Source organism: Dermochelys coriacea, chromosome 1 (assembly GCF_009764565.3).
Source record: "Dermochelys coriacea isolate rDerCor1 chromosome 1, rDerCor1.pri.v4, whole genome shotgun sequence".
Classification (NCBI taxonomy): Eukaryota; Metazoa; Chordata; order Testudines; family Dermochelyidae; genus Dermochelys; species Dermochelys coriacea.
Genome location: NC_050068.2, coordinates 112,456,612 through 112,471,120, shown reverse-complemented (window position 1 = coordinate 112,471,120; position 14,509 = coordinate 112,456,612). Strand labels below are relative to the sequence as shown.

At 39.1% G+C, this 14,509-nt stretch overlaps 1 long non-coding RNA gene across 1 annotated transcript; it reads right to left on the bottom strand.

Annotated features, from left to right (window-relative positions):
* Positions 1 to 4,503: 4,503 nt before the first annotated feature.
* On the bottom strand, positions 4,504 to 8,742 carry LOC122457674. The gene is made up of 3 exons (XR_006277332.1): positions 8,456 to 8,742; positions 5,122 to 5,125; positions 4,504 to 4,800 (listed from the first exon to the last, which is right to left on the bottom strand). It is a non-coding gene; the product is annotated as an uncharacterized LOC122457674 (long non-coding RNA).
* Positions 8,743 to 14,509: the final 5,767 nt, after the last annotated feature.

Genomic DNA, 14,509 nt, shown 5'->3' with positions numbered 1-14,509 from the left:
GGTATTCCTTACTCTCAGATGTACTGGTGAATCTACCTCATTAGAATGCAAGAAAGTGTGAAACAGTGTTTGTATATGAACAGGTTTCAGAGTAGCAGCTGTGTTAGTCTGTATTCGCAAAAAGAAAAGGAGTACTTGTGGCACCCTAGAGACTAACAAATTTATTTGAGCATAAGTTTTCGTGAGCTACAGCTCACTTCATCGGATGCATCGTGTAGCTCACGAAAGCTTATGCTCAAATAAATTTGTTAGTCTCTAAGGTGCCACAGGTGGTATTTTTTTTTTTTTTTTGGATATATGAACAGTGTGGTTTGTTTGGGAGTAGGGGAAATCAATGCAATTAAACTTAATTATGGGGATTTATTGCTGATAGCTCTATTTGGGGAAATATTCTTGACCTTGGGGCATATTTACAGACCACTTAAGTTTTACTTTTGCCTTTGCTTTGAAATGTTGAGTAGGGTCATCTTTTAGGGTTGTCTCACCAGATTAATTGAAGGAGGAAGGACAAGAGTAGGCCTCAGTTTGTGGGTTTTGTCAAACATGGTCTTCTGTATAAATTAAGGAGTTAATATGGGAAATGTGTTAGAGACTAAACTGACCAACTTCTGCTTAAAACTTGTTAGATTTGATGATGTCTCAAGGTAAAAACTAAAGCAGCCGATATTTACCAAGCCCTTTTGTCTTAAACAAAGCATCTGAAACTGTTTTCACTCCTGCAGAAAACTGATTTTAATATGGCGAGAGGTCTAACTTGCTGAATACTGTTACAAAAAAATTAAATAGCATGTTTGCAAATATTGTGGAAGGTAAGGTACTTGTAGACCACTTTTAAACCTGTTTATCCTTTCACTTAATTCCTACTTCAATATAAGTGAACTAATAAATACAAAGAAGATTCTTAGCAAGTCCAATTCAAATCTAATTTTATTACTCTTTCCAGTCAACCATACTGCAGAAGTCTAAACAATTCTTCTGCATTCGGTGTGGTCATAGTTGTTACATGATACTGTTACATTAAATGTATTACAATGAAGATCTGGATTACAAACTGCTTTCTGAAAAGTCTGACTGGAAAGTTGCACTGGTTTCTCTTTGCTACAGTCTTAAAACAAGTGTGTTACCATTCCTGTGCATGTGAACATCAGCTAAATAAGTGACCTGTTTTATCTAGAACCACTTATGCTACAGAATTTTTAAAAGTTGCTGTTAAGCTACAGCTGACACTGTATGGCTGCTTTGTCTAGCACAGTTAAGGCTAAAGAAAACCCCTACCAATGACTATTTTAAAAAAAATTATAACGCCTAAGCGTTTGAAATGTAACTTGCCACATCTTGCTCTGCAGCATCTTTTTCTTCCAACCTTTTTGGAGTAAATTGCTTTTTATCTTGTACATGCTTTTCTATGTGTCTAGTTCGGTAAAGAACTCCGAATATCTTAAGTTTGCAGTTGACTCTTCTGTGACTTAGTGGCTAGAGCACTGGAATGGCCTCAAGACCTGGGTTTTATTCCAGGCTCTCCTACTGGCTGGTCCTGGGCAGGTCACTTCACCTGTTAGTTTCTCCATCTCTGTAAAAATAGAATTAATGATCTCCTTTGTAAAGTGCTTTGGAGATTTACTGATGAAAATTGCTACATAAGAGCCACCTATTACAACTTTTCCTTCGGTCTTCATAGTCTGGGTACAGATTGTTTTGTTTGATTTTTAAGTTGGCATTTCCTTGACTTTTAAAGGTTTGTGGTACATCCCTGAAGCACCCTTAACTACCCTTCAACACCGTTTTTGTCTTAGAGCTGTGGTTTTCTCAGTTCTCAGAAAGCAAAGTCCATCTGTACTGAACAAATATAAAAAGTTAACAGGTTTTAGGGGGTAGAAATGCAAACAGATGTTTCAGATCATAAAATCTCAGGGTCAGTAATATTTAAAACAAACTTATGCTCCTTCGAAGTTTATTGGGAGCATGCAGAACACTGCACGTCAGTGAACCAGTAATAGATTAATGTTTGGGCCTGGAAGACGTGTATGTAGCAACACAATTTATCTCAAAATGACCTGTAACTGTAAGTTCAGCCTTCCTCTGACTCTTAAGGGTCAGAGGGACATGGCACTGGTCTCAGTTTCTCTTGAACTTTTTGTAAGTTTTTATTTTAGCACCAAACCTGCTCTTTCACCTGGGGTGAATATCTCTGTGATGACATAATCTCTCGTCTCACTCTGTAAGCAAGGATGAACTAACCTCATTAACACTTCATGAGGTTAAAGCTTTTCTTTAAACATTTCAGACATCAAAAAGTTAAGGTTTTTTTTTTCCATTTCAGAAATTGACTTTAATTGCACTTACAAGAGACTAATGCTATTCTTAATTAAAGTGCAACTCCTTCAGGGCCTGAACTCCCTGTCTGTGAAAACAAGTTACAAAGGCTGTAGTTAACACAAGTCTGACCGAAACTGATCTTAGCTTACAGAAAGATTTCTCCAAGCTGACAGCATTTTTTTTTCCAGAGTATTTTCAAGTGATGAGAAATAGTATTCAAATGAATACAAATCTTTAAAGACAAGTGTTTTACCTTGCAAAGTGACAGATTTCAGAGTCGCAGCCGTGTTAGTCTGTATTCTCAAAAAGAAAAGCAGTACTTGTGGCACCTTAGAGACTAACAAATTTATTAGAGCATAAGCTTACGTGAGCTACAGCTCGCTTCATCGATGAAGTGAGCTGTAGCTCACGAAAGCTTATGCTCTAATAAATTTGTTAGTCTCTAAGATGCCACAAGTACTGCTTTACCTTGCAAAGGGTATTCATTTTTCATAGAGACCTTCCTCAACAATTTAATGAAAATATGTCCATTTACTGTGTCTCTTGCTGCTGTGATTGGAGTACAAAGCACAATACTTCTATGTTTTAACTATAAAAAATCTCCATATGTGGGGTAATTTTACACCACCTACAAGAATCAGTATTAAAGGTGTAATATAGACACACAGAATGAAATTCCACTCTTTGTATTAGACCTATGGTCTGGATTTTCTAGTGGGCGTTTCCCCGCAGCTAGAATGGGTAATGTTTGTACTCCCTAGGGAAGTAGATGTATGCAAGAGTGGGAGGAGTCACCCTACTGCCACCTGGAAGGCTGCCACCATTACTAAATTTTCCTGAGTGAGAGTAGTAACATTAAATCTTCTCTGGGCTTCCCTCAGAGCCTGCCTGGGAACGATGTGGACTTTGAATCTATTCTTCTCCCTGGCCTCTGTCCCAGCAGAAGAAAGTCATTTACTACTCCACCCCTGCACTAGGCAGACTCTTCCTGGAAGTGTGAATCAGGCTCAGCTGTGATGTTGAGCCTCTTTTCCCTCATCTGGCTTTGTATAGTCATAGTGTTACTTCAGAAGGTGATCGGTTGGCTGACAGAACAAATGATTAGCTGGATATAACCTGGTTTGACCTAATATGGCTTTATGTAGCAAAAGCATTGAATTAGACACAAAGGGCAGTAGATAATGCTTATTACGATCTTTTTTTTTTTCCTAGCAATTTCTTCCCTTAAGGTTAATTTAACTTTCCTCACATACATAAACTTATGGAACAATTCTTTTTCTTCACGGGGAAAAAAGCTTGCTTGCCCAATTGGTTTCTCCAGGCTTGCTCTTCTCAAATCTGTTGTAAGACCTCAGTCATTTTCTGTACTGCTGCTCCTAAAATAGTGAGAACAGCGTACTCTCAGCTTCTAGCCCTATGTTTTACAGTGAGCGAGAACACAGTGGCACTTTGGTAACTCCTTTTAGATTTTTCTTGTGCAGCCAGTGTCACACTCTTTCAAATTGCTCATGATCATGAGTACCCACCTCAGGGCTGACTGTCCAAAAAAAAAAAAAAAAAAAGCAGACACCCCAAACCGTGGATGTTTTCTATAATTACGTTTCACCAAATGTGAATTCATGGCTAGCTGTATCAGTCTTACAATATTACCAACCCCAAATATTCAAAAATCAGGCTCACTAAAAACCATGAGATTATGTAAAAACAGATTTGGTGGTTTTTTTATTTACCTTCTGCTTTTTGAGCTTTTAGGGTACACTGGGGTCACATTTTGAAGCTTTCTCCACAGCCACAAGGGCTAAAAACTTACTTTTTCTTTAAGAATGAAGGCTGAAATCATCACACATCTACTTGACTCCAGGAGCTGGGACTCTAAGGAAAACAATTAGAGACTCGTGACACAATCATGAGAGTGGCATGGGGCTAGGATTCATCACTGAATTTGGCCCGCTAGGTGGATCATTAGCTTCCCTGGCCCAGGCTGGGTACTGATGGGGAATGCAATGTGAATGCTGATGCTCTCCTCTTCTCTCCCCCCCCCCGACCAATCTCTTACTTCAGGTCTTTGGGCACCCTAGATCTTATACCTGTAATAAACTATTTAAAGGTTTATTAGCTAGGAAAAAGGAATGAGTTATTTACAGGTTAAAACAAGCCCACATATACACACAAATGAATTGCCATTAAATCGTAAGAGTGACAAAGATCTGTCAAGTCAAAGCGTCTCTCAGAGTAGATCAGGAGGCAGCCCCTGGGGATCTTGTGCTTCAGTTCAGAGTGTGTGGCCCTGTCAAAGTTCAAACAGCCAAACCATTGGAAAATTTTCCTGTGACTTTGTTTTATTTCCTTCATTCAGCTTCCACTTACACAAGTTGAGCTTCCTTGCACATAGCATTTCCCAGGTGTGGGTAGGGCCATTAACCAATCCTTTGTACTGCAATATTCCTTAATGGCCCATCTGATTTTGATAGGCCTGCTGGATACCTGGTGGGCCAGGGGAGAGCAGATGATTCTAATGCCTGAGTTCACAAGTTCAGAGCAAACATTTTCAAAGTTATAAAGAAAAGGAGTACTTGTGGCACCTTAGAGACTAACAAATTTATTTGAGCATAAGCTTTCGTGAGCTACGTCTTACTTCATCGGATGCATTCGGTGGAAAATACAGTGGGGAGATTTATATATACACACACAGAGAACACGAAACAATGGATTTTATCATACACAGAGTTTATGCTCGAAAAGCTTATGCTCAAATAGATTTGTTAGTCTCTAAGGTGCCACAAGAACTCCTTTTCTATTTTGAACAAAACTAACATACAAGTGAGTTGCTCTAATCTCCATCTACAAATTTCAGTTTTTAGCGAATGCTGGCAACCTAGGCAAGAGCTGGCATCTGGTGTGTCGGCATCGTACCAAGCAACTTCTCTGTCTTCCAACTTGCTGCTCAAACTATTTGACTTCTGCAAAACCTGCCACTGTTGTACAATTTCTGCCTCACCTCCAAACTTTTACTATTCATGTACTATATGTGTATGAACTATCAAGTGCTCTAAACTGTGAGCAAAGAGGGAGTTATGCTATGCCTCTGCTTATCATTGTTGAATGGTAGGGGGGCATGAGTTGGAACGTACAACTTTTTCATTAACTAATCTATTATTTTTTATATTGCCAGTGATGAGGGCGGACAAATAGGAAGCAAATGAGCAGAGAAACAACCCAGAAATCTTACAACAAAATGAATCATATGTAACCCCCACAAACAGTCTGGCTCCACTAGTGGCTGAACCTCAGATGTTTACCAGTCGACTACCACCTTTGAACTAATGGAACTGTCTTTCAACTCAGGTAGTAGAGGCTTGTGGTTTTAGATCCAGATGTGCTGGGTTCAATCCCTGTTATCGGTGATTTACCTAGGTATGTCATGTTACATCTACATCATGATAAAAAGAAGAAAGCTTAGAATGTCTAATCTATATACTATGTAGAGAATTTCAAGATAATCACCACATTATTTCCTGTATGTGAGCCTATTAAAAAAAATATATACATATGCAAGAAGTAAGGGAAGTGGGGGAGCGGAGAGTGTATTTAAAAAAAAAAAAAGTTAAGCCTAGGTGTTCCCTCCAATCTACAGGCAATTAGGATACTTTTTTTCTCTCCCCGCTCCCTCCCCATATGATTTAAATTGAATAGATGAATTCCTAAAGCCAGGAAGCCACATTCATCCCTGTATAAATCCACATTAATAGAGTTAGGATGAATTTGTCCTAAGATTTAGATGGAAACTACAGCCAGATAATTTATTTTATTAAGCAAAGGGTGAGCTCATGAATAATTTCAATATAATTACCATAAATCAGTGCTCAGAGCCAACTGTCAATGTTTACATTACAGTATTTTATGAGAAATGAATACTGTATATGATTCTGTTGATGCTTAGCCTATTTTAGCTTATTATTTCACTTATTTTAGCCTATTATGCTACTAGAAACACTAAGGCCAGTGTTTTCAAACTTGGGTGCCTTATTTAGGCACTTAAATTGGAGTTCTAATTGACTTAGTCACAAAGTTTGCAGAAGGTACCACCAGATCATCTAATCTGACACCCTCCCTCCCCATATACATCACAGGCCACTAAACCCCCAACCAGTTACCCCTGAATTATAACCAATACCTGAATTAGACTAAAGTATTAGCAAAAAGAAAAGGAGTACTTGTGGCACCTTAGAGACTAACAAATTTATTTGAGCATAAGCTTTCATGAGCTACAGCTCACTTCATCGGATGCATTCGGTAGAAAATACAGTGGGGAGATTTATATATATACACACACACACACACAGAGAGAACATGAAACAATGGATTTTATCATACACACTGTAAGGACAATAGTTCCATTTCTAGAGGGCTCTAATACTTTAGTTTCAGAGTAGCAGCCGTGTTAGTCTGTATTCGCAAAAAGGAATACTTGTGGCACCTTAGAGACTAACAAATTTATTTGAGCATAAGCTTTCATGAGCTACAGCTCACTTCATCGGATGCACGAAAGCTTATGCTCAAATAAATTTGTTAGTCTCTAAGGTGCCACAAGTACTCCTTTTCTTTTTGCGAATACAGACTAACACGGCTGCTACTCTGAAACCTGTGGTAAAGTAGACATGATAGGGTAAAGTGGATTAGGCAGAGTATCATAGGACATGCTCCACCTGTGACTCCTGTTCTAGTCAGTGGGAGTTCTCTCTCTAGCGCGCGCACACACTCACACTATTGTGATGCTGTAAAATAAAGCAGCAAGTTCCTAGCATGCGGTCCTATGAGTGGACTTATTTTTGCTAAACCGCATGGTCCTTTTACAAAAATCTACCAGTTAAATACTTCAGCCTTGTCTAGACTGGAATTTATGGGTATTTTGTTAGGTCACGTCTACTCTAGCACTTATGTCAGCAAAACTTTTGGCACACAGAGGGGATGAAAAAAACCCACCCCAAGCGACATAAGTTTTACCAGCATAAGTGGTAGTGTGCACAGCGCTATGTTGGGGAGAGACACTCTCCAGCCAACATAGCTACCACTGCTCATTGAGCTGGTTTTGTTATGTTGATGGGAGAGTTCTCTCCAATTAGCATAACACGGCTACCCGAGCACTCACACAGCTGTGCTGCTGTAAATCAGTATAATGGTGCCGCTGTAAGCTTATAAGTGTAGACATAGCCTTAGCTAGCACATTCTAGCTAACATATTGTAAAGGTCTGGAGTGAGCAAGGCAGTACGTTCTTTAACATGTGCTAAACTAGTTGAATTAAAGCTCAGTAGAGAGCCCAGGCTTCAACTCAACCAGCTAGCATGTCTGAAAATCTATCCTGTTTTGTCTACACTAGACCAGGGGTTCTCAGGACAAATTTTTTGGTGGTCTCCGAGTGCGGCCACCAACTCTTGCTTGTAGCCGCGCTCACATTTTTTCCTAAAATACTTAATTAGCTTTAGGGAAACAAATAAATATGCACATAGACACATCCAAATCATTGTAATTTATTTATTGCTAGCTAGTAAGTCTGTTGTGAAAAGTGATATTAACAAACATGTAAATATCACTTTTCAGAGCAGACTTACTCAGCCCCGGCAAGCCTGGGGACAAATTAAGCCCTGGATGGTGGGGCCAAGGGAGGCAGTGGGGGACTAGAGCCTCGAGTCTGAGGCCTGGTGCCATGCATCTGGAGCCAAGGACTGGAGCCTGAAGCCCCGCAGCCAGAGCCTGCCACCCCACCACCGCAGGGCTGAACCCCAAAGCCTGAGCCCCACCTCCCCTCGGAAGGTGGAGAACCCACTGGGTGCCTGCTCCTACAGCGTTGTGCCGCAGGTGTCTCCAGAGGGTGACAGGGCCCAACCTCTGCTGGCGGCCCCAGCAACCAATACCAAGGCAGGGCATCCAGGAGCAAACAGGGAGGGGGCGTGGCCACTACTTTGCCTCCCTGGTGGCCACATTTGAGAAACGCTGCACTAGACGTTTAGGACATGTTATCTAACTCATTCTAACAACTCACCTTTAAATCTTGATTTTGATAAAGCTTTAAATTCTACAGTGACAGTACTATAGAAAGGCCTAAGACGCTCTGCCTAACACACTACTACTTACAAATACACACACAATTGGGGAAAAAAGATCTTTGAATCTTTAACACCACCTCCATTCCTTCAATTAAGGGATAAGACAACTCCAAATCCACATCTTTGCATCCTTCAACTGAAACCTTCAACAAAAAGCGAGAAAATGTAACACTTGAAATTCCTTATTTTCTACATAAGAAGGGGGGGGCAGGAGTCAGTAGGTAGGGGGACATATTTAAAAGTACAAAAAAGTATACAACCCCAAATTTGTTCCCTTCTGCAGATCACCTTTTAGAAGGGACAGCCTTGGTTGTAAAGATAGAATCTTTTAGAAAAATTCTTCATTGTGTTATTGTCAATAGTTTTGCTTATTTTTAAATCTACCACTTTTATTGTAAAGGGTATATGCGATCACTGGAAATAAAGTGAACCCAAACCAAACTCTTTTTCTGAGATTTAGAAAAGTTCAATTTTTAAAAAAAAATTATTCCATTTTCACCTGCCTCTGTACCTCCAGTTATTCCAGGATTGGAACCAGAAGTGTTGAAATATTATGAAACAGTCTGTTCTTGTGGTACTCCTGACTTGACCAGAAAAGGGATGTGAGTGAGAGAGAGATGGTTCCCATGAGATTTCCAGACCTATTCTAACAATCAAGTTAGACAAGTTTTAGATAAGTATCCAAACTTTAGGATGCTTATACAAACTGAAACCAATATGTTGAGGTTAACATGTCAGTAGTTAACTATGTCATTGGTAGATTGCGGGATCCTTTCAATAATCATTTGCCAAGACAGCAGTGAGGAGAAAGAGATTTTGAGATGAAGTAGTATTGTCTAGCTATTAGAACAGAGAATGGGACATCAGGACCTCTGGAGTCTATTACCAGCTCTTCCACTGGTTTGCCAGTAACAAAAAAAGAACTTGGCCCAAAGCAAGGTTAACACAACATTTTAATGTATTTTTTCATCTCTTTTCTCTTGTGTTATATAGATTCTTATACTGCCCTCATCACTGTAGTATCCGAGTGCACTAAGTGATGTGACCAATATCTGTCACGTGCATAATACTCTCTCACCTTCTCTCCTTGGGGAGAATTGTGGGTATTTTGTTTTGGGAGGCTTTTGTCATTTGTTTTTTATTTTGACAATTGAAATTCACCTTTAGTTACATAGGCTAATGCTTCCTCATGCACTAGTAAACAATTTGTTATATGACCACTCATTACAGTGCTTTGTCTTTAGATCTGTGAGAAGAAATGGCCAATTTTGTTGTGTGGATTGTAAAATGCACAGACTGTGAGATTCCATTATAGCAGTAACAGTACACTCCCCTTCTATGGCACCTTCCATCTGAGGTCTCAAAATGCTTTATGAACATTAATGAATTGCCTCTAACCTGTCTCTCATAGGGGTGTTAAATATTATTACGCCCCTCACTTGTGTTTGATGAAACTGAGGCCCAGAGAAATTAAACCATTTGTCCAAATTAACACAGGAAGGCTGTGGTTGAGCAGGAATATAACCTGGGTTTCCTGATTGCCAATCCTGTACTTTAACTACAAAACAATTTGTCCTGCCAAATTATTTATTATTCAAACCTACATCCTTAAAAATGAGATTCACGTGGGACTGTAATATTTGCTAATTTTAGTCTTTCCATAATATATATAAAAATGATCACAGTTTCTCCACTCCCAAGAATGGTAATACTGCATTGGCATAAGCATCTTTGTTTTTTTTTCCTTCCACACTGTGGCTTAGAATGACAATGTGGCAATTCACAAATCAGTGGGTGACAGTAAATGTCACCATTAACAGCTAGCTGGAATTGGTATAAAAGGTCCCCTTTTTTTTTTTTTTTTTTAAACATATGCTGGCTAAATTCTGCATCTAGCAGAAGGCATTTATAAGTTCTATTGTTTTAAAATAATTATTTCTTTCATTATGCAGTGATTCTGTGTTTGATTATTTGTTTACAGAAGCATAGGAAGCCAATTGATTGAATTAAGCTCAAAATGCAAATTCCTAGTCTTGCAGGAGGAGGATAAAATGTTCAGTGATTTTGGGCTGCAAATTGTGACAAAAAGAAAAGGAGTACTTGTGGCACCTTAGAGACGAACAAATTTATTTGAGCATAAGCTTTCGTGAGCTACAGCTCACTTCATCGGATGCATTCAGTGGAAAATACAGTGGGGAGACTCCCCACTGTATTTTCCACTGAATGCATCCTATGAGACTCCCCACTGTATTTTCTACTGAATACATCCAATGAAGTGAGCTGTAGCTCATGAAAGCTTATGCTCAAATAAATTTGTTTCTAAGGTGCCACAAATACTCAGTTTCTTTTTGCGAATACAGACTAACACGGCTGCTACTCTGAAATTGTGACAAGTTAGTCATATTCACTTCACTAATGAATCTTCTGATTAACTGTAGCCTCATCTCTTTCTGCCTTACTTGCATCTGCTGCGGGAGCAGAGTCAGAGTGAGCTATTTTCCTGATATGTATCTACATCTGTATCTCTTTTATCAGTAGTAAAAACTGGATCTTGAAATATTTTGAGGTGCAATTTTAGTAGAATGTCAAAGCTCGTAACTTTTCTGCAGGTGCTAGAAGCCAAGAAGTAGCCAAGAAACACAATGTGATTCTGCAATTTTATCTTCTTTATCCTTGAGAAGTCAGGATGTATTATCCTCATGTCACAGATGGGGAAACTAAGGCACAGGGAGATTAAGTGACTTGCCCAGGGTCATAGAGGAAATGTGTGGCAGAGCCAGGAAGATCTCCTGAATCCCAGGCCAGTGTTTTAGCAACCGACCATCCTTCCTCTCAATCAATTCATAGGAGGGATGTTTTCAATCTTTTTCAGAGTGTAGATCACATCCTAGTAGAGATTTCCTTATGGACCACCACCACTTCTGTTCATAGTGGCATAGCAGACCTGTAGCAAGTACACATATGAAAAAGTAATGTTAGAAATGTATTTGACCCACCTGTGTTTTCTTTTAATGTGGTTGAGTAGCTGGAAACTGAGCCAAATTTTACTTCAGTGGAGCTATGGCAATTTATATGTGACCAGCACCATGTCACTAGCTAGCTGTCTGTTGACGACCAGCAAATGTGCCAGGGACCACAGTTTGGGAACTGCTTTCTTAGGACAAAAGGTATCTTGCTACCATAAGAGAGCACTTAGTTGTTGGGGAGCTGCAGAATAAAACCATGGCACTGTTAATAAGAAATTCACTGAACAATTCACTGTTATTAAAGGAAGTCATAATTTAACCAAAGATAAAATACCTTAAATTTCTACCCTTCAGTCTTCCACTTGTTTATGTTACCTGTGGAGCTCACTGGTAAAATTTAGAATCTCTCTAATGAAACAACTGAAGAGTGTGTGATTGAGGGTAAGGAAATATTGATCATATTACAGCCTTTTAACTTTCTATTCCTTTTCTCTTGATCGTTTCAGCCCTTACTACTATACCCCACCAACCTCCAAGGTCTGAATGCCCCTGAACTTCAAGGAAGTCTGGATCTGGATCCAAACTGTGCAGCTAGGACCCATTTTATGAATTCTAATCTCATCTATTTAAACAAAAATCCTCCTCTCAACCCTCCCAGGCCTTGCTTATAATGAGAATTTTAGGGAAATCCCCCACTGTTGTTCTAGCACTAACTATCTAAGTGCCACTGTATATTGGCCACCTGTGCTTTTACTACTAGCATCTTCTAGGCCTGCTCTGAACAGGATAGATGATATTGTGGGAATAATGTTGGTAGCTGATCTATGTTGGGATCTTTATTTGAAAATGCACTAGCACCAGAATTTAGGCAAATCTTTCTTTATTAATCCAAAGACCAACTGGCTTTTATAGTTATCCCAATGTGCAGTCTAATCTTAGCTAAACCTAGGTATAACAATATAACAGCTATCAATCATAAGTATTGATCAATTACTTACAACACAACTAGGCCTGGCATGCTCAAACCCACGTTGGCTGGCTCCAACTGGACAAGCTGAGACTAGCAAATGGTTCTATTTATCCATCTATTCTTTTCACTTTTGTATCTTGTAATAAACAAGCCTACATGCCTATCACTCAGTGTCAAGTCTCCGCCATTGTCAAAACCGGTTAGAACCATCTTTGACCAGTCGACTGGCAAGTGCCCAGAGATTTCAAGGACTCCCCTCACAATATTTCACTTGTCTCTATCGTATCTGCAAATGTCCCAGTAGTTTTACTCCCATAACTCATTCCTTTCCATTAGTACCTGCTAACAAATGTGCTAAGCTTTGTTTCTCCTTTTTCCCAACAAAGCATGCTTTCTTAATTCTCAGCAGAGCCAATTAGCCCTGTGCATTCCTGCAGTCTATGCCAGCACTCCCACAATGACTAACGCCCGTGGAATACACCAGTGCTGCAGCCAATGGTGGGAGATTTCCATAGTATTCTCATTGTAGATACAACCCTAGATTCCATGAGCTCATTTATTCACCCAAAAATCTAGGCACAAGCACCTCTCTCCCACTTCCACATCTACATGCACTGCCTGTACCCTACACATCAAGGCCTGAAGCCTTTTGCGATGCTGCTGTATAAATGGCTATACAAAAACAGTCTCGCATTACTTTGCTTTGATTCTCTCTTGAGCTCAGTTCAAATCTGTTAATTTTCCTTTTCTCCTAACCTGAATTCTGATTATTGGTTTCCTCTCATCATTTTAACTTGTGTTAATTGTTATAAAATGTACACAAATTAAAAATGTCTTCAGTTTGCAAATTTTTATGTTTCAGACTTGGGCACATGAATACAATTCTTTGTCTGTTAATACATCAAGCATATAACTCTCATCAATTGCAGCTTTCTTTTAAAACTGTGCCATATTATACCAAAGGGAACAATTAAGAAACAAAAAGAACAGGAAAAAAAGAGAACTGATGACTAAGGACAAATCTGATCCATGCAGGTTTTTCTTTCCAAATGTTACATCAGTGCCTGCTCAAATATGCCTATTCCCAAATTGTCAAGGAAAGGGAAGCTAAAACTTAGAGACTCTGCCCAACTTATCCCTATTCTTAACTATTAATCATTCAAGCATTAGATGTAGAGAAATTGAGTCTATGGAGGAGGCAGGGAGAGGAGGGTCATGAAGACGTTGTTAGTTTAACTAGGATTTTGGTGCTTTTGAAAAAGAAAAAGAAGTGGATAAAAAATGTAGAAAAGCCTCCTCACAAATGATTTGGAACCATCCAAGTTTGTACAGTGCCGGGTTGATTGGGGGCCTGGTTCAACAAAAAACAGATAATGTTGACATTTATGTTGCTGTACTTCCTCTGCTGGGTAGTGGTGTGGTTTTGTTTTTTTAGAAAAACCAGTGATTTTGATTTCTATTTTTAAAGAGAAATGTTAGGAAATATTCTCTTTAATAGCAATTTTGTATGTTTGTCAGATTTTCTTCTTTCATTCTTTGTTTAATTAAATGTGTATTAAAAAGGATCATGGAGTTTTCTTGAGCCAGTGCTGCCCTGGGAATAATTCAGTAATCTATAGCTAAATAGTTTAGGGTGCAGTTTTCAAAGTTGTATGGGGGATTTAGCGATTAACTTTAATGGAAGATATGTGGCTAAATCCCATGCATATTTTGAAAGTCTAAGTCCTAATCTTTTACAGGATCTAGACCTTTCCTATTTTAAAATGAGGTTGCACTTTTGGACCATCACCTTGACAAGCCTGGATTAAGTGCAGAAGAGACCCTCCCCATTTTAATATTGTGTTGTTTAAATTATGTTACAACTCCACCTGAGTGAGTGGTCACAACCAGTGTGAGCCTGTCAGAGCTGATGCAATTATTGCCATGTTTAAAGGACTTCTGTATTGGGCCAAATTTGAAAAGAGGAATATTTATGCAGAACATAATGCACTGTACTAGCAGTGTCCCTTATTCACCTCTGTGTTAGGAAACATTTGTGTTAGAATAAAGCATTCAGCCTTCTTAATACTGCTTCTCTATCTTCTGGAACCTGCACTGAAGTCATAATCCTGTGTTTAGGACACTACAGTCTGTTGACATGGAAACAATAGTA